At 36.9% G+C, this 18,359-nt stretch overlaps 1 protein-coding gene and 1 long non-coding RNA gene across 5 annotated transcripts in view; one reads left to right on the forward strand and one right to left on the reverse strand.

Moving 5' to 3' along the window:
• Nucleotides 1-3,777: 3,777 nt before the first annotated feature.
• On the reverse strand, nucleotides 3,778-5,021 carry LOC116410439. Its single transcript, XR_004222410.1, has 2 exons — nucleotides 4,801-5,021; nucleotides 3,778-3,980 (listed from the first exon to the last, which is right to left on the reverse strand). It is a non-coding gene; the product is annotated as an uncharacterized LOC116410439 (long non-coding RNA).
• Nucleotides 3,974-18,359, forward strand: part of ntng1 (netrin G1) — a 141,486-nt gene continuing 127,100 nt past the window's right edge. For all 4 annotated transcript variants that reach the window (XM_031901027.1, XM_012962511.3, XM_004913753.4 and 1 more), the window contains exon 1: nucleotides 3,974-4,105. The gene's annotated coding sequence lies outside the window, so the exon portion shown is untranslated. The remainder of the gene's footprint in view (nucleotides 4,106-18,359) is intronic.

Raw genomic sequence — 18,359 nt, forward strand, 5'->3', positions numbered from 1 at the left:
GACAAACATGCAAAAGAATAAGAAATCAGGAAGGGGGCAAATAGTTTTTCACACCACTGTATATATATATATATATTTATATATATATATATATATATATATTTATATATGCCTCCTGATGGTCACTAGAGGGCCAGATGCAGCTAAATCCATTCATTCATTCATTCACTCACTCACTCACAACCCAAGGGATTTAAATGAAATCCTTATTCCCCCTGGTTTAACCCATTTTGTCACTTGCAGTTTATGAATTGGTATGTATATCCATATATAGTAAATCCTTTCTTGGGATGCTTGTTTTGCCTCAGCAGTAAAGAGTAAGATAATACTAGCCAGGGGTTGAAGCTGGGGTTAAATCTACCCTTAGGCTGGGTAAGGAATGACAGTCAGTGTGCAGCCAGGAGCTTCCCTGGTTGCTTTAAGCTTTTGCCAGTGGACTATGTGTTTGGTGTTTTTTTTTTCAACAATATATTTCTACCTTGTTTTGAGCTAATACGAACAGAACACTACTTATTGTCAGATATTCTGCTTATTGGCATTTTCATTTAACGCAAGTTGAAAATTAAACATTTGCAAAACCTATTTACTGATCATTTCCCAGGTGCAGTGGATTAGTGTTTCTTGATGGGGGGCTGCTTGCAGTTTCTTCAAATGTCAGGGTTGCACCCTCACTGTTCTTCTCAGTCAGTTTTCATGGACAGAGTGGTAGAATCTATCTGGATTTGGATTTTCTGTTAACAATTCTCCTTGCAGTGGCATCTAGGTACCCAGATGTCAGTCGGGCAGCTTGATGAGCCACAGTGAATCCACAGAGCAAAACTGTTTTTTAGTTGAAATCCCATCTATATCAAGACCAATAATAATAAACTTTAAATAGTTGTGCCTGGGGCATAACACAGACCCATTCAGTTTAGTTGACATATACCATGTAGGTATGTATTTGTGTCTCTCTTGGTTTCTTTTTACTTTTAGGATCTTTAGCCAATGTCATGGCTGTTGGCAAGTCTATATTTATTCTGCAAGCGTTGTAAAACTTTTTTGTTTGCCAGAAGATCTCTCAAAACCTTGTCAGCTAATAGTTAGGAGAAGCCCATTGTTGCAGTGGTATATGGTGTGTTCCTGTGCCCTCTGAATAATGCATCCGCTTGTAGCTCCTTGTAACAAGGTGTACTGATGTGAATCGCAATGTAGCTCATTCTGGGCTAATGGGTTTCTTATCTGTCTGCTCAGAATTAACTTCACTTTTTCGCGGCAATGTACTAAAAGGCCTTTACAGTGTGATTGTCAGAGATGAAATGCTGGGCTGTAACCCTTTGGAGACACAGAGGTGACCGTTTGTCTGAAAGCACTGGAAATCCTCCATTTCATAAATTCTAAAAATAGCTGGTGAAAATCACTCAAAAAAGGAGAGACTGCAAATATATCACTGGGGTTATAGATGGTGTAATTTACAGCAGTTCTCCCTGGTCCTTGAGCATTCAGCAACCACCCCCCCCCCCCCCCCAAGATTATGCTTGGTAATGTTGCATTTAATGTCATTTTATCTGTTTGTGTCTCTGGCTGCAGCTTTAGTAATCTGTTTATTTTAATGCTCTTAGTAAACAAGTACAGTAATTTATATTCAGCATTTTCTCTCTATAATGTAAATACCCCTTTTGTACAAAATGTGTGGCACTATTCTATGGATCCTATGAGACTTGCTTTCAAGTTTCTGTCGAACTAGAGACCCATGGCAGCTGGGAAATGTCTGATGTTGTAGTTCATCAACAGCTGAAAAGCTATGGCAGGGTCATCCCTCACTTCATTGCCTCTATAACATGCTGTCCTGTTAATTTGTACTTTTTTTAAAAAAAATGTGCACACTTGTGTGGCAGTACCTAGCTACTGCAAGTGCTGGCAGCTTTATAAATAAACAGTAAAAATAATAACATGCCCAATCTCAGCCCAGTGTCAAAATGCTGTTGATTTACAGTGTGCAAACTCTGGGGATCTCGGAACAGATATTGGAGTTTCCATTATTTAAACAAGTCCTTATTTGTATTCTAAGAAGCTCTATAAAGAATAGAATGTAATCTTTTTCTGAACTGTGGTTCCCTCTCTCCCTCTGCTTTTCTGTGTCGACTATTCTGCAGGGTATATGGGGACAGTGCAGTGTTGTGATTGCACGGCCCTCTGTTGTCTCTCGGCTCTATGCAAGTTGTGCCTTCGCAAGTTCTTTATGAGAGAGCCTTCATCTTTAACCCTTTCACTGCCAGTAAAGGGTTGCAAATGGTATCTGAAAAGTCAATGCCTCGCTCCCTCTCTATTTATAGGTGGGGGGGTTTAAAAAAGATTTCTTGGCATTCTTGTCATCCTGTCACTGACTGCTCCTTCTGTTCTATTTGTGCACGTTGTGTTAGTGGAAAAAGCTGAAACCTTGGGTCTCTTCCTTTACCTTCTCAAGTGAGGAGAAATGTATTCCTATTGATCTTGTGGCGAATATGCAAGAGATGGGATGTCTTGGCGCTTTGATCCAACTTTGTTCTTAAAGCAGAAATTTTCTGTGAAATTCAACACCTAAATTGTTTTATGTAGAAAGAGACATTTTTACATTCATAATCTTCATGCAGGTGAAAAATTAATTTGCTGACCAGAAAACACAGATATGTAGAATGGGCTGTATTTATGCATTAAATGCATGCTTCACATCAATTCATTTTGTATGTTACTAATATCTGTTCCATATAACCTTGAGCAAGTGGCTTTGTATTTGTGTATTATATTATATGCAAGATAGATAGATAGATATGTAGCCACACTGTTTCAGACTGCTTTTATGCTATGTAGTATATATATTATATTATTTATCCACATTAATATATTTCATGAGACATATTCACAGGCAAATCTAGCAGAATTTTCTTGGACTCTGTGAGTGTTGTTTAGTCTTGTATATAGTGCATTAATACTTAGCCATGATTTTGACTGTATTTATAGATTTTTATATACAGTTCAATACAGAGTTCTGTCTTTTAGATTATTACCCCAAAGCAAAGTTCTGCTCTCTGTTATCCCCTATGAAATCATCATTACCATCACAGAGAGAGAGAATCCTTTTGTCCCCACCCTCCCTGAGCTGCTGGGATTCCATCCTTAGAAGAGTTGCGGAGCTTGCAATCAATAATGCAGAGCTTGTCAGGGATAATCAGCTAAGGTCTTTAGGACCGCTCAGGCATCCCAGTGTGGAGCTGGTATAAGGTTTGAAATCTCTTGTTTGCTGGCATTTAGATTCCTCTTCTCCAAACAGCAAGACACCTCTCTGCTGCCTTTTGCAAGCTGCACCCTTGCTTTCTTTTCCGTGTCAATCTGTCTCATCTGGTGTGTGTGTGTGTGTGTGTCAGGGTGAGCCTCTCCCCCACCCCACCCTGAGACAAGAAGTCCGTAGCCCATCACACTGAAACATGTGTCTCCTTGCCCACACCACCATGCTATGTGTTTTGCAGTAACTTGGAGGGACAGACTGGTCACTGAAAGGAGAACAAGGTCCCCACCCATTATGCCAATGCTAATTGGGAGTGATTGATGCTGCCTCTCAATTCTACTCACCACATTTCCATTCTAAACACTATGAGAGCAGGGGCTGCAGTGCATTTCAGCACTCGGGAACAACAGCATCTCCCCACACTGCACATCTGGAAGCCGAGAGTGGAAGGACCTCGAAGACCGGCTTGGAGTCTCAGACAGCAAAACTCTTTTTGATTTTCCTTTTTGTTTTTGTAAATTACTTTTTTTTCTATAAAAAAAAGTTTTCTTTATTAAACCAACAAGCAAATAAATGGGAATGATGCACTTTTATCCCCAGAAAGTCCATCCACATACAGAGCAAACTGTGCTTCCTGAGTCCGTCTAAACAGCTGCTGGATTTGGCAGGGGTCTGGATGCTGCGAGGTGATGCCGGGGTCTTTGGATACTGGTTACACTAAGGCAGGGGGATCATTTTCCTAAAAAAAAAAAAAAAAAAAGATCTGGATAAAACGCCTCTGTGCTCTAATGAGCACCAATAAAAGGATTATAACTCCACGCACAGGGACTTCTCTCTAATTAGGACACGGAAAGGCTCCCTTCAGTAAGTACACACTTTGCCAGATGCCTTTTCCCTCATTTGCATGTCTTTTACTGCTGAAATGTTCCAAGTGCCAGCTGAAATCAGACACTCAGGTGGGCTCCCTTTGGGGACGGGGTAATGGTTAAATGGTTATTTCCTAATTAACATTAATGTTTATTTAATTTTTGTCAAGATGATTGCTAAGGATGCCACACTTTTTGTGGATACCTTTCAGATAACTTCCTTGTGATGTCAGCGTGAGAATCCCTTAGGTGACTGTGTCATAAACCCACACTATCTATCATCTATCTATCTATCTGTCTGTCTGTCTGTCTGTCTGTCTATATATCTATCTGAATATCTATCACTGTCTATCTATCTGTCTATTGCTGTCTATGCTCACGCCAATCCATCACAAAGCATGTATGGAGAGCCGTTGTCATCTGTATGTACAGTGAATTAGGTTACATTAGATGTTGTCCATAGCACAAGACATTGATATGTCTAACTGAATGGAAACAATTTACAATACTGGGATACAAAAATAAAGCTGAAGTTATACCTCACAGATAGCGAGTGTAAAGAATGAAAAATGAGACACGGACAGAAAATGAATAGATTAATTTATGTTCAGGTTGGCCATATACACACACACACACATATGTATATATATATGTATGTATGTACATCAGTTCTCTGATACAAAGATTACTTACAGTTGAAACCAGTGACTCCTTTTCCTCCTCCCCAGGATTCAATTAGAAAAGCCTCCAGCCTCAAAAAAGAGATAACTACAACATTGATCTTTCATAAACATATGAAGTAAATCCCCTTGTTAAATTTAATGCCAGTTTTTCACCCTTTGCACATTCCTGACCCTCCGATTTCGTTGCATCCTATGAGATGAGTGACTGTCTCTACAGAGCATTCTCTGATCATTAACATCCCTGCATCCAGAGAACATTACCACTGAAATTGGTCCCCATAGGAAAGCACCAAAGAGAGATTCAGTGCCACCTAGTGGACTTATAGAATAGATCATATTTAAAACCTTAGGTTCTATGAGAACAGGAAAGTACAGTGAGTACAAAACAAAATGAATGTGACTTTTTTTTTAAAAAGTGAAATTTCTGTAGTGCCAGAATTGCTACCAAGAAAGTTCAAACAATCCTATTTATTGTTTTCACAAGAGATCTACAAGTATACTAATAGCTAAGTGGTTAAACTATCCCTTTTTCCTAGACAAATTACCAACTACATAGTGGGATATTTCTATTTAGGGAAAAATACAATCTGATAGTCCCCTGTTTCATAACCGTTTGGCATATAAACATGCACATCCTATGCATATAATTCATAAATAATATAATAAATGTATTAATAATAAGGTTAATATGGATTTGCTTTTCCAACCATTGACAGACCCATCCACATACAAAACAAAGCATTTCCTCATCTCTCTCATAAAATAAAAAGTCTTATAAAATGACAGTTTAGCAGAAAACACAAAAGTCTATATATATATATATATAATTATATATACATATATATGCCATTACAGGCCACATTTAAGGTAATTGTAAAAAAAAAAAGCTTTATTTAATTTGCATAACTTTGAAATATGTTAATATGTATATATAATAAAGAATACAACAATACTGTATCTGTATTAGAGAGGTTGGCCATTCGCACTCCCTAACTGGTGATACCTGGCCTCCCATATGCTGGGCGTAATATGTAAGTAAGAAGTTGGCAGTTATGGACTTGCCATTACTTGACAAATATATACATGTAGGTTTGAACCTGCTGTGATGAACATCACACACAGTGCTAGAAATGCTCTTCCTTTGCCCAATCTCTGGTTGACTCCTATTCAACTGGGTAACTTTACCTCGCAGGGGGAATTCTATGTTGCCATGATTCATTTAAAAAATAAACCAGAAGCACAAATGCTTGATGGGTCAGCCCACAGAATAAATTCCTGACACCCACTACATCACTGGTTTGATAGATAAACTCATACAGTGATCTGTTTGCTTCCTCTCTAAATGTCTGGAACCAAAACATTTGCCTCTTGCATGTTGTTAAATGCTTCCCCGCCTAAAATACACTAAATAGATATTCAACCCTCCTTCATGTCTCACACTGTACATGCTGGTAATGAATGTGAAGATGTAAATTTGCTGGTGAAACATTCTGTGAATATTTATTAGTAGTGATCTCATTCTTCCAACCACAAAAAAAAAAAAAAAAATAACACACTTGTCAGCATGTGCAAAAATGGATTCACACCCAGGATCATGCTGGCAGCTTAGTGAATGGGAAAGGCATCCTTACTATAGCAGGAAGCATCCTGGGTTAAACACAAACATGTCCCCATGTAGAAAGCCAAAATGTGCACGTTTATAGGACACCTTTGTTATTCAATTGTGCCGCTGCTGCTGCAGAACATCGTTTAGGGAGCTGGGTGCTTCCCCGTGTCAAATCTGCAATACACTAAATACCACTTGGTTGTCAGGCTCTCATGGATGTTCTGCATCAGCTGGGTGCTATCATTTGTTTTAGAAGGCTCAAATCATAAGAATGCAGGTGTCCCTGTTAGAGAGAGAAACTGAACTTGGGACTGTCTGTCAAATAGAACATCACATCGATAACATTATCAGGTTATAACAATTTTTATATATGAGAATGGAATCTATTATCTGGAATGCTTGAGACCTTACCCTGTATGGTGTCTTTACACAATATGGAGCACCATGCCTTAAGGCTAGTTAAAACATTAATAAGTTTCTTTTTCTATCAGCATTTTGTGCTAGCTGAGTTATCACCAAGTACAAGTACTTTCTTACTTTACAGAGAACAAAGAAATCAGTCAAAAAGTATTAGGACTCTATGGGAAACGGCATTTCCATATTTTTTTACTTTTCTGGGTAATAAATCCCATATCTATATACACGCAGCAAAACACGTGTGTGTGTGTGTATATATATATATAATGCGTACATTAGTATTCTTGTGGATAAATCAGCATTTCAGCATTTTGGTAGGTCAGACACATTTTATCATGCACTGTGGGCAAAAAATATTGTTTACTTTAAATAAATTCACATTTGTAGCTCGTCCAAAAAGAATTCAATTTATTCTGGCATTTTCTAGCAAATAAACTATATAATATATCATAAATATTATTTTTATGCTGTCACCGCTATCATAAACCAGAGTGGAATGATATGTCACCCCTAGACAGTTACACAATAGTACGGACAATAAATTCTATCCTTTGTTTTACCAACTTATTGTAACACATATATATATGTCTGTGCTTGTGTGCGTGTGTTTACACATTCCCCCTTTATAAAAATTTGACTTATTTTTATGGCTTACAAATCTTGAAAAATCAGTGAGTTGTTCTTCCCTGATGAATCCACACAATGTACATTGACTTTATACCATAATTATTTTCTTTTGGGAATTTTCCCAGATTAAGACATTGTCTCTTCCTCCGCAAATCTTTTTTTTCCATTAAAATTGCACACTAAATCCTAACCCGGTATTCTAAATCAGTTCTGTATTTATAAGGTATATTTACGCCCAATCGCACTCAACAATGTTCTTCTTAAACGCTGCCTGAACACCCCTTGCAGGCTAATTGAATCAATAAACCAGCTCCAGCCCCGCAGCATACTGCATGGTGAATTGGGGCAGAAGACAGATTAACAAGTTGGCGAGGAGGGTAGAGAGGTTTTTATTGCTAACCATAGGGGAGACTAAAAGCTCCTTTATTCAGCAAGATTTTGATCCAAAACCAAAAAAGTTTACATTATTTAATATAGTATTTTCCCTTGATTTTATTATACAGGCTGATTGATTTACAGATGTAACCAGTGCTGTAGCTTCATATTATATAAATTGCACCAAAAAGACAGCGCTGTGCAAATATGCCTATACTGTACTGATACTACGCGCCCTATTTAACTCCTGCCCTTGGTGTGAATAAGCGCACGTGTTAATGTCTCATCCTTTTCAAATAAGAACTAATATGAGGGCAGTTGAGTCCAATAAAAATGTTAATGGTAAAGTATGTTTAGAATAAATCCCCAATACTGATCACTGTAATTTGTTTGATTAGACCAAACATGTATAACAATATATAAAACAACATTCAAATACTAAATGATATTAAAAAAGCAATGACTAGGCCCCTCTTTCAAAATAAAACAGGCGTGAATTGATCAAATTAAAAATAGCAATATTCATTTTATCAGACCTGATTGTGTAAAATGTAGAGAACATATTGTAGAGCAACATGTTGTGCACTCATTTTTAATGCAGAGTTAAAATGAACATGACTTCTGGCAATATGACTAACACATCAACAAGCTACCCTCAATGTGACTATGTATAAAATACAGATTGATTTGCGTTACATTAAGACAGAATTCATAAAAAATGTTAAGTATTACTCAATATTATTTGTATATTGTGCTCTATAAAAGAAGTAATGCACTGCATTTGCAAGCAGTGTGTCTTGCACACCCTTTGACTTAAAGGGTTAAAGTCAACATTACATCTAATGTATAATAAATGCTACACAAAATAAATAGCTATTTCCTTTTTGCTTTCATTTGAAACTAAAGGGAGCTCAAGAATCGTTTAATTCCATCTTGTGTTCCTATGACTCATGCTTTTTTGTTCTAAGAATTATGAGAAAGCATTGGCTATTGGTCCACACACTCTCATTTGCCTTTCTACATTCTGGCTTTTTCTTCTATAATAATTTGTGTCATCTCTTAGTCTCATGCTCCAGATTTGTACTCGTTATTGTCAAATGATACAGCAGGCAGGGCGGACAGATGTTGCTGTTAAGGCAAATGCATTTTTGCAAGCTTTTATCTAAATTAGCATGCTAATTCATATTACTCATTGTGCCAATTATCTTTAACAATGTTGTGTAGACAGAGTAGATAGACAATCAGAAATAATTGATTGTGTATATTTAAGTGTCTCTATATAAAATTGTACTTTTGTGTTAATTTGCCTGTTATATGCCTATGTATCTGTCAGTCTATGGATTAAATAACTGTATATCTATCTATCTATCATCTATCTATCTATCTATCATGTTTTTCTGCACATCATATATGTGTATTATGAGACGAAAACATGGTACAGATAATATATCCCCCATGTAAAGTTTGTTTTGTCTTTAACCAAGAAACCATTGCAAAAGTTCTTTGACTGTTTAAGGGAACAAAGGTCTTAGAAAGTCGCCACCAAAAAGGGCTTAAATGGCTGTATTACGTGAACACTTTAGAGGATATAGAATGTTGCAGCAGGGTTTCTGGGGTTATGATGGCAGACATGGTGTGTTAATCCTGATTCAAGTACATACCTCTTTCCCAAAAGGCGCTAATATCAAAACAGCATGTAATTTCCATATGAACGGTCTTCTCTAGAAATGTAGTGGAATTCATTGTACAGTGATAAAACAGTTTAGTTTGCAGCAGTTGATTTGCAGCAATATGGCTTTTAGATAAATTTGACTGTAATGGGTGGAAATGCTTTCAGAGAGCCACAGTTTTCTCGAAACACACAAACAGTTTTTGCCCTTTGATCATAACAAATATGAATCGAAATGAACAATATTTCACAATTTTATTTTACTTGCAGTACCAGCTAATTAAAGCATAATGGGCATAATGAATACCAGCAGTTTTTACAGAATCGTTTTTGAAATCGGTCCCTTCATTCTTAAACACCTTTATGAACACTGGGCAATATATATACCTAGTAACCTATAGCAACCAAATAGAAAATAGTTTTGAACAGTCTATGTTGAAGCTGAAATCAAGTTAGAAAAAGAAATGCCTGGTTGGTTGCTATGGGTTGCTGTGCACAGGTGCACCATTGCCCTAGCGTTTGCAGTGGGATCTGCAAGGCTGGAAAATAAACACAACTATGTATGTATAACTTTACTCATGTAGCCTGGTTTGTATACACAGTGCTGTGCAGTCTTACATTAAATTAATAGTAAAGGGGAAAGGAACACTTGAATTAAATAAGGATATACCACTAGAAAGCTCCACATGGATGAAGAAGGTCCCTGCTCCTTAAAACTCACAATCTAAGTGTGTTGGTAGCTTACAGGCAGGTAGGGTTAGGGCTGCTGCCATTTACTATTATAGTGGCATTGGCCCATAATTGGCAACACTGAATTAGATACTGTGCTGTTGCTCCAGCTAAGCTGAGGCTCCTTATGGGGAAGGCAGTAGATGTGAGCGGTCTGAAATGATATTTAACAAGAACAGAAGAGATGACCATGTATATATAGTGATATAATTAAACACGTAGTGAGATGTGGTGGAGTAAATGGTTTTAAAGGTTAACAAAAGGATTTTGCAAGTTATCTGTTAGTTAAAAGGCTGACAAAGTTTTAACAGAAGCAAGTTCTTTTATTAATTGAGAACAGAGAAACTGACCTGTTGGTATTATATGGAGGGTAAATTTTGACCACACCTTCTACTCAGTTGACCATGCCATGTTATGCCTAAGGCCTCACCCCCAACTCTGCCCAGAGCTTCTTCTATCTTAGGTGAATTTGGGGGGATTTATAAAACTTTCAGGTGCAGGGTGCAAAATATATAATATGTGTGATCAAGAGGGGGTGTCAGAGACTTGTGAATCCTGAACAATTCAGGTGGGTTGACTTGCTTTGGGAAAGAGGTTTAGAAGCAGCGTTAAAGACAGTTGCTGGGTGTCTGGGAGGCTGTAGTGGTAGGTTGCAGTATTTTCATTGTGAGATTAATTGCATACATGAGTGCTTCAGTAGCTGTTTGAGACAGAATGTATCCTGCAAGGAAAAGGTTTTTGCAAATGAAATTAATATAATTAACAACTGAAAAGGAGGATTTGTACCAGGCACAGTTCTGCAGTTCAATAGCATAGCACTAGTAGTAGGTGTGAAAGGGCCTAGTTTGGGTGGAAAGCCAATAAGTTCTTTTTTTCAGGTTTGAATTGCGCTTATGTTTTAGATAAATTCATCCAGAAGGAGATAGCTAGGAGCCAACTAGAGATCTGGGTCTGAATTTCACTTATTAGTCAAGGGGTCTCTAGATATATCTGAATATTATGTCCGCAATGGATAAAGTCTCCCTAAGAAAGTATGAAAGGAGAACAACCGAGCAAGGGCCAAGTACGGAACGTAAAGGCTGCAACAAATTGCTAGCTCTAAAATTGCCAGTGTGTTAATAAATCATCATTTACAACTGCAGATTTTCTGTTTGCAATGAATCCCAGGTCCTTGCAAGCAAACGACAAGCCTGAGTTCCTATAACATCTACTGTACCTAAGAGGCTTTCTAAGTGCTAAATTCAGGCAACTAATTAAATCATAATGAGAGGCACACTGAAAACTTTGCATGCTTGTTGTCCCAGAGGACTGAACTCTGTTTCAGGTGAAGCTTACCATTTTAGAAACCGATTGCAACTCAGGAGACTCAGTGCAAATATATCCTGTACTAGGAATAAAGGGCTCAAGAAGAAAATAAGCTTCACTGAGCTATATTTGAAGAAAGAGTTTGTTTTTGCTACTAATTATTATGTGCGGTAAAGCTTTAAAAGTCAGTTTTGTGAACAAAAAAGGAAAACCCAAAGTAATACTTTGCTAAATGTAAAATGAAATGAAATGCATGCATATTATGCCTTAACCCTCTAACCCTAAGCTCTGTTATACAAGAAGAATATATTCTGCTGTAATATTATCCAAGCTATAATATTTTCCCTGCCACCCTAGTTTTTGGGACTAAAAATTACATCTTTAAGGTTATTTTCAGGGTTTGTAGAAACACTATCAGCAACTCATAACCTGGGGAGGTAAATTTGTTGTCATATGTGTTGGTGTAGGAAGTTATTACAGGTATTTACTTAATTATAAGCATATTTTCTGGAGGAAAGTAAAATTCTCATTCTTATTCTCATACTCATACTCTCATACTACATACATAAAATTCTTATCCATCTTTAAAACGTTATCTCATAGCTTGCCATTTAATGTCTATGCAGGTTTCTTTTGTGCTGTCATTTTCTTGCACTGGATACCTGCTTGATATAAAACAATATATTATGAAGCGCCTTAGCTTTGTATACAGTACTGAAATTACTATATCTCTCCGCTGCCTTTAGATGTTTTGAGACCTGTCCAGTCTATTTAGGCTGTATAAAGTTATTGAATTTTATTTGTTAAGGGTGGTTGGACCTTGAGGCAAATTTGTGTCTGGCTGTTCTCATTTCCTTAAGAACCATAGCTATTAAAACACATTAAACTGCTGACTTTTTTTTTCACATGATACTATACCGCAGCATCTCATCTATGGCACACCAGGATGCATACTGTTCAACAAAAAGAATGTGTAAGATAGTGTTCTCAAAAGATACTTGAGCCAGTGTGTGCTATAATGGGAAGACGCTGCAGACTGAGAGAAAGTATTCACTCAGAGCAGGGTTGCCAATGTCTTTGCCCATGCTTCACATGCGTGTCATACTTTCATCTCATCCATTTGAGAGATCTCTAGGCAAATTACATTAAGGGTCATGGGTCTCTGCAAATATGATTAGTATATTCATCACCTTCACAAAAAAGTAGTAACAAGCTCAAGGCTCTTTGAAGAAGAAGTATTTAGGCCTTGCTAGATATACATGCAAGGTTCACAAGTGAGGCTGTCTCATTTTTCTCTGTCACTGCCTACCTGGCAGAATACTTATTCATACAACAGCAAAAAGGTTGATGTTTTTTTTTCAAAATAAACATATAGTGCTCTTGTATTTCTGTATTATTTTATGGGTGGGCTTCTGTCTCTGTATTTCTTCTCCTGTCCTGCTAAATAAAAAGATAGGGAATATAGAAGGATAATGAGATTCAGGAAGGAAGAGATAATTTAGTTTGTAGGAAAAAAAAAGGTGGGAAAAACAGGGATATATTTGGAAAGAGAATGTGGATGGATGCTGAACAGACTAAAGAAGAGTGCGAGATGCTGAGTATGTAGATGTGAAATCAAGAAGAGGATATACACAGACAATACATAGAGAATAATAATAATACCACATCTGCAATAAAGAGACTAAGAGCTTAACTATCAAGATCAGAAAATCATATACAAATATATATAGCCATTTGGGGGAACATGTAAGCACGGGGCAAAGTTTACCTAAGGTCTAGTTACCAACTTTTTTAGCTGGCCTTCTGCAGTCAGCATAATAAAAAGTAAACCCAACTGGTTCTAGGATTTTCTGTACTCAAGCAAAGTTTTTTTTACTACTTGCTTCCTTTGTCTCTCTCTTGAGCAACTAAGGCTCCAGGAATAAAAACAATTCTCTTTATTTCTTATGAAGAAGGCTACGGGGAGGGGGTGCCCTGAGCTGTGCCGTTACAGCTGCAGAATAACTTTACTGCATGGTTTTCTATGCATGTTTTAGTGCATGTTTGCTATAAACACAGAGTCTAAGAATTTCTAAGTAGAACTGTCATCATTCCCTTTATTAGTTAGAAACATAACATGCTGATAGCTGTGGTTGTAAAAATGTTGAAAACAGTTATTTCAAGCAAATTTTCCAGTGATTTTTCTAGGGACAATCAGTGCAAATTGCCAATTTCCTTTGGACTGGAGCCTGATTGAATTAATTTCTCCGGCTTGTAGAAAACGAGCCTTTTAGCTAATTTAAGTTTCATTATTCTGCGCAGAGAATCTGTTTAGACTGTGGAGTGGGTGCTGTGAATGAGACCAATTTTCGTTTTGATAATTACAAGACAGCTCTGATCTAATTCAACATTTAACACACATTCACAGGATTCACAATGGCAGCCACCTTTAAATATATAAACATTAATGTATATATATATATATATATATATATATATATATATATATATATATATATATATATATATATAAATCACATCCACATATTAAAATGTGAAAATTAAAGTTAAGCATTTTGTGAGCTTGTGTCTTGGCTAATTTAAATGTCCTAATCTAATCTTTTTTTTTTATGCCTAATGCCTATCCATCCTTAATATTTTAACCTTAACTAGGGCTAAGAATTTAAATTAATGATGTGTTTGTTTTAAGTGTCTCTCTCTCCTTATAACATTTTGCAATATTAGTCTACTAGTCTTAGAGCAAGGCATAGACTACTGTATAGCCCTTGCACTCAACTGGCACTCATATCTTGGTGGGGTAAATAATGGTGTGTGTAATCTAATATGAGTGAATTACCTTAAAATACCCCAGTGTGCTAGCTGCAGACTTGCAAATTGCCACAGGTCTCTGTGCTCCAAAAGAGATCCTTTCCCTCCACAAATACAAAAGTGTTGACTTCATTAGTCAGTGCTGTATTGGTGAGGGGGGGAGCACATAGGAGCCCTCACCTGCCACCTAACTTCAGATATCGATTGTGCTATCCAAAATAGAGTCTATAGTAAATTTAACTTGGAGTGCGTATTCCTAAAAGCCGTGACATACAAAAAAGGAAGTCACTCATGATTCAGTAGGTGCAAAAAACTGCCTACATGCAGTCCTCACTGATTAGTCCAATAAGCCTGCATGGAGGCAGTTTTTTGCACCTACTGTATCATGAGTGACTTCCTTTTTTGTATTTTGCTCTACAGATATGCAAGTTAAGCAGAGACAGAAAGCACAGGAAACAACATATCCTTACCACCTTGTGATTGTTAAGTGAGCATTTAGGGACAACCATTGGCGCTCTAGCACTTGCTCCCCAGGGGTAAATGAATGACTCCTATTGACTCTTAAGGTGGAATTCCCACAGTGCAGTTTCATCAAACGCAGTATGATTGAAATAATATTACTATAATTACTACCGGTACTTAATATTACCTTGATCAGCTTTCCAATACAATCATCCCTCATAGCACTTTTGAACATAATTGTTATCTCACTACCAATAGCTATCTTCTATAGCTTTCCAAGGGAATTCTCAACTGGGGACCTAGTCTATGCTTGCGATCCAGGGCTAAACTAGGGGAAGGCAGCAGCTGCACCTTTGTAAGATTTAACCATATTGGGAAAAAAGGGGGAGTGCAGTTGCAGAACATTTTTTTGTGAGTTATTACAGTTTTAATGTCCAGATCCAATATATTATGGAGCTACTCATTCTCTACTAGCTATCTCCATTGTTTTTCATTATTTTTATAGCTCTTCCAGCTATACCTAGCCTTGACTTACCTTGACTAACCTTTCGCTAAATCTAGCATTGACTAACTTTCACCCTTTGGCAGCAATATTAGGACATTGACTAACCTCCAGCTATACCTAGGGGCACATTTACTAATCCACGAATGTCCGAAAGCGCCGGAATGCGTTTTTTTGGTAATGATCGGTATTTTTGCGATTTTTACGTCGTCGCCGCGATAGTTTAGTATTTTGCGCAATTTTTTCGTCGCCGTTACGACTTTATTGTATATTTTTCGTGACTTTTTTGTCGCGACGGCGACGAAATAATTACGCAAAATACGATAAAGTCACGACGGTGCCGAAAAAGTCGCGACAAATACGAAACAATTGCGACGGCAACGAAAACAGCGCAAAATTTTTGTTTCCAATCCGTTTTTTTCCCATTCGGGATTTGGATTCGGGGATTAGTAAATGTGCCCCCTAGTATTGACTAACCTTGACTACCCTCCAGCTGTACTTAGTATTGACTAACCTTGACTAGCCTCCAACTGTACCTAGCATTGACTTATCTCCAGCCATACCTTGCATTGACTAACCTTGAATATATTTTTCTATAGTGGGGTAAAGAGTCCTGCCTTCTGTTACCCTTAATATATACAGCACAGTATATAGGCAGTGAGAAAACAGACTACATCTCTATTTAGAATTATAGTTACACTAAAAAAACTACAAAGACAAGTTGTAAAAAAAAGGTTTAATTTCTTTGGTTAGTGTTTCTTTTAAGGGATAGAAAGCCACCAGGCCACCAATCTAGTCACATATGTCTGTTTCATAGCACAGGGTTGCAATACTGTGTTCTAGGTACAATGACTCCCAGTGTGGGGTCGGGTATATTCCCTTATCACCACACACACACATATATGTGCACAAACTGCATGATATGCTCATGTCTGGACTAGTGCAAGGAAATTAATGGACCCACACAACTACCAAATGGAGCAATATCTTTAGCTGAATGGCTGTTGTATGTGGGAAGCAGTACATCAGCCTTATGCTATGTAACTATAGTTTAATGGACAGTGATTTGTGGCTTTATTTGCCCTTATGATTAATGTGACTTGAGTGTTATTAAAAGGAAATAAGGTAACATTTTAAAGTCTTCATTTAGAACACAATAAGATAATCATCCTGTACTGAAAAGTGCTATTTTCCTTTTCCGTTACTCATATTTGTTGCATGTACAACTGACATAAGAAACAATAATCAGAATAAATGTTTGTTCTATCAGGTTAAATATTTTATTAGTAGACGGAAGGTCAGTTTTTACTTGTTCCCTGATGGAAACAAAAGCTCTGTTTATTAGTCAACTTCAGATAGACTGCAAATGATAATCCTCAAACAAATTCGAGGAGTTTGTGACCTCAGAGTTGTTTTTTTTCTATTATAGTCCTGGTCCTTGTTGACCTTTATCAGCAGCACATCATTAGAGCCAGTCCAAGTCCAAACTGCTCTAACTGCTTGACTTGTCTAACAATCTAATATTCTCTCTGATAGTAAAGCAGATATTAATATAATAACTTATAACAATAAGGCGATTCTGTACTGGAGTCCTTTTGTACTAGAACCCTTTAGTTTCTTACTTACCAAATTAGAGACTGCACATTGCAACTTAGACTGCACATTGCAAACATTCTGATCAGATTTTAATTATACAGATATAGACCTGATATCCAGATTAATTTGCACCTCGGGTTTCCAGATAAGGGAGCTTTTTGTATTTGGATCACCATACCTTAAGTCTGATAAAAAAAATCAAATAAATATTGAATAAACCCAAGAGGATTGTTTTGTCAGCATTAAAGATTAATTATGTCTTAGTTGAGATTAAGTACAAGGTATTGTTGTATTATTACAGAGATAAAGGGAATCATTTTTAATAATGTCCATCCCGCAATTCTAAGCTTTCTGGATAAGGGATTTTTCAAATAAGGGATTCCATACCTGTGCTTGAAAAGTCAGTGGCTCTATGTCTATGAACTTTATTTAATACAAGTTCTCCTACCTAGAAAAATAATGAATATCTTGTGTTGTGAGGTGTGCATAGACTGGAAAAAAAACAAAGTGGTGTCCTAAAAAGAAACTAGAAATCTGGAAATCCAAATTCAAATCTCTCATCAGTGAGTCCAGGCACATAGCCTATTTTGAAAGCATTGCAGTTAAGCAAAAAGTATTATTTATAATTCCGTGTTAATATAATGCAGTGATGTGCCAATGTCTAGGATCAGAACATAGCCTATTTTGAAAGCATTGCAGTTAAGCAAAAAGTATTATTTATAATTCCATGTTAATATAATGCAGTGATGTGCCAATGTCTAGGATCAGCCAACAAATGGGACTAATATGTTCATATAGACCTGTATTCCCCCTATCATTTAACTTATTAGGAAAGGATCAAACTGAAAGGCTTTACCTGCTAGTGTGACATTAGTACATGATTTCGTTTCTTCTAGACATAAGCAGCTCAGTGCTCTATGGATGTTCTCTTGTTATTATTACTTTCTTCTTTTAGCCAGCTGCCTGTGTCCAACTGCTCATTTTCGCTAACTATCCAGTTTATAAGAAAATCAGCTCAAAGCATGATCCTTACAGGGAATTACCAAAAAGATCTTGCAAACCACTTTCTCAAGTCATGGCTAATACACGGTTGTGTGCCTTTTTCCTATGGAGGGCCATTTATAATACTTGGTGACTTAATGATACTCCTTAAAGAATGACAGTAAATAATATCGCAGACAATCTTATGGTTCTACTATCCTACGCTGTATCCTGTAAAATGAATGAGCAATAGCAAGTTATATGGTATGAAAATACCCTGGCTAAAACTGGAATTTTATGAACTTGAAAATTGAAAACATTATAAATGGACAGAAGACTAAATGTAAATACATTGTGTTGGCACCTTCCATATAGACAATAATTATATGTATATATTTTGGTATATATAGGATTTTGGTAATTGAAATGTGTGTTTGTAGTGCTAAAATAATAAATGAGATATTTATATTAATGTGCTAAGCCTGGAATGCT

The sequence above is a fragment of the Xenopus tropicalis genome, chromosome 4 (genome assembly GCF_000004195.4).
Source record: "Xenopus tropicalis strain Nigerian chromosome 4, UCB_Xtro_10.0, whole genome shotgun sequence".
Taxonomy (NCBI): Eukaryota; Metazoa; Chordata; class Amphibia; order Anura; family Pipidae; genus Xenopus; species Xenopus tropicalis.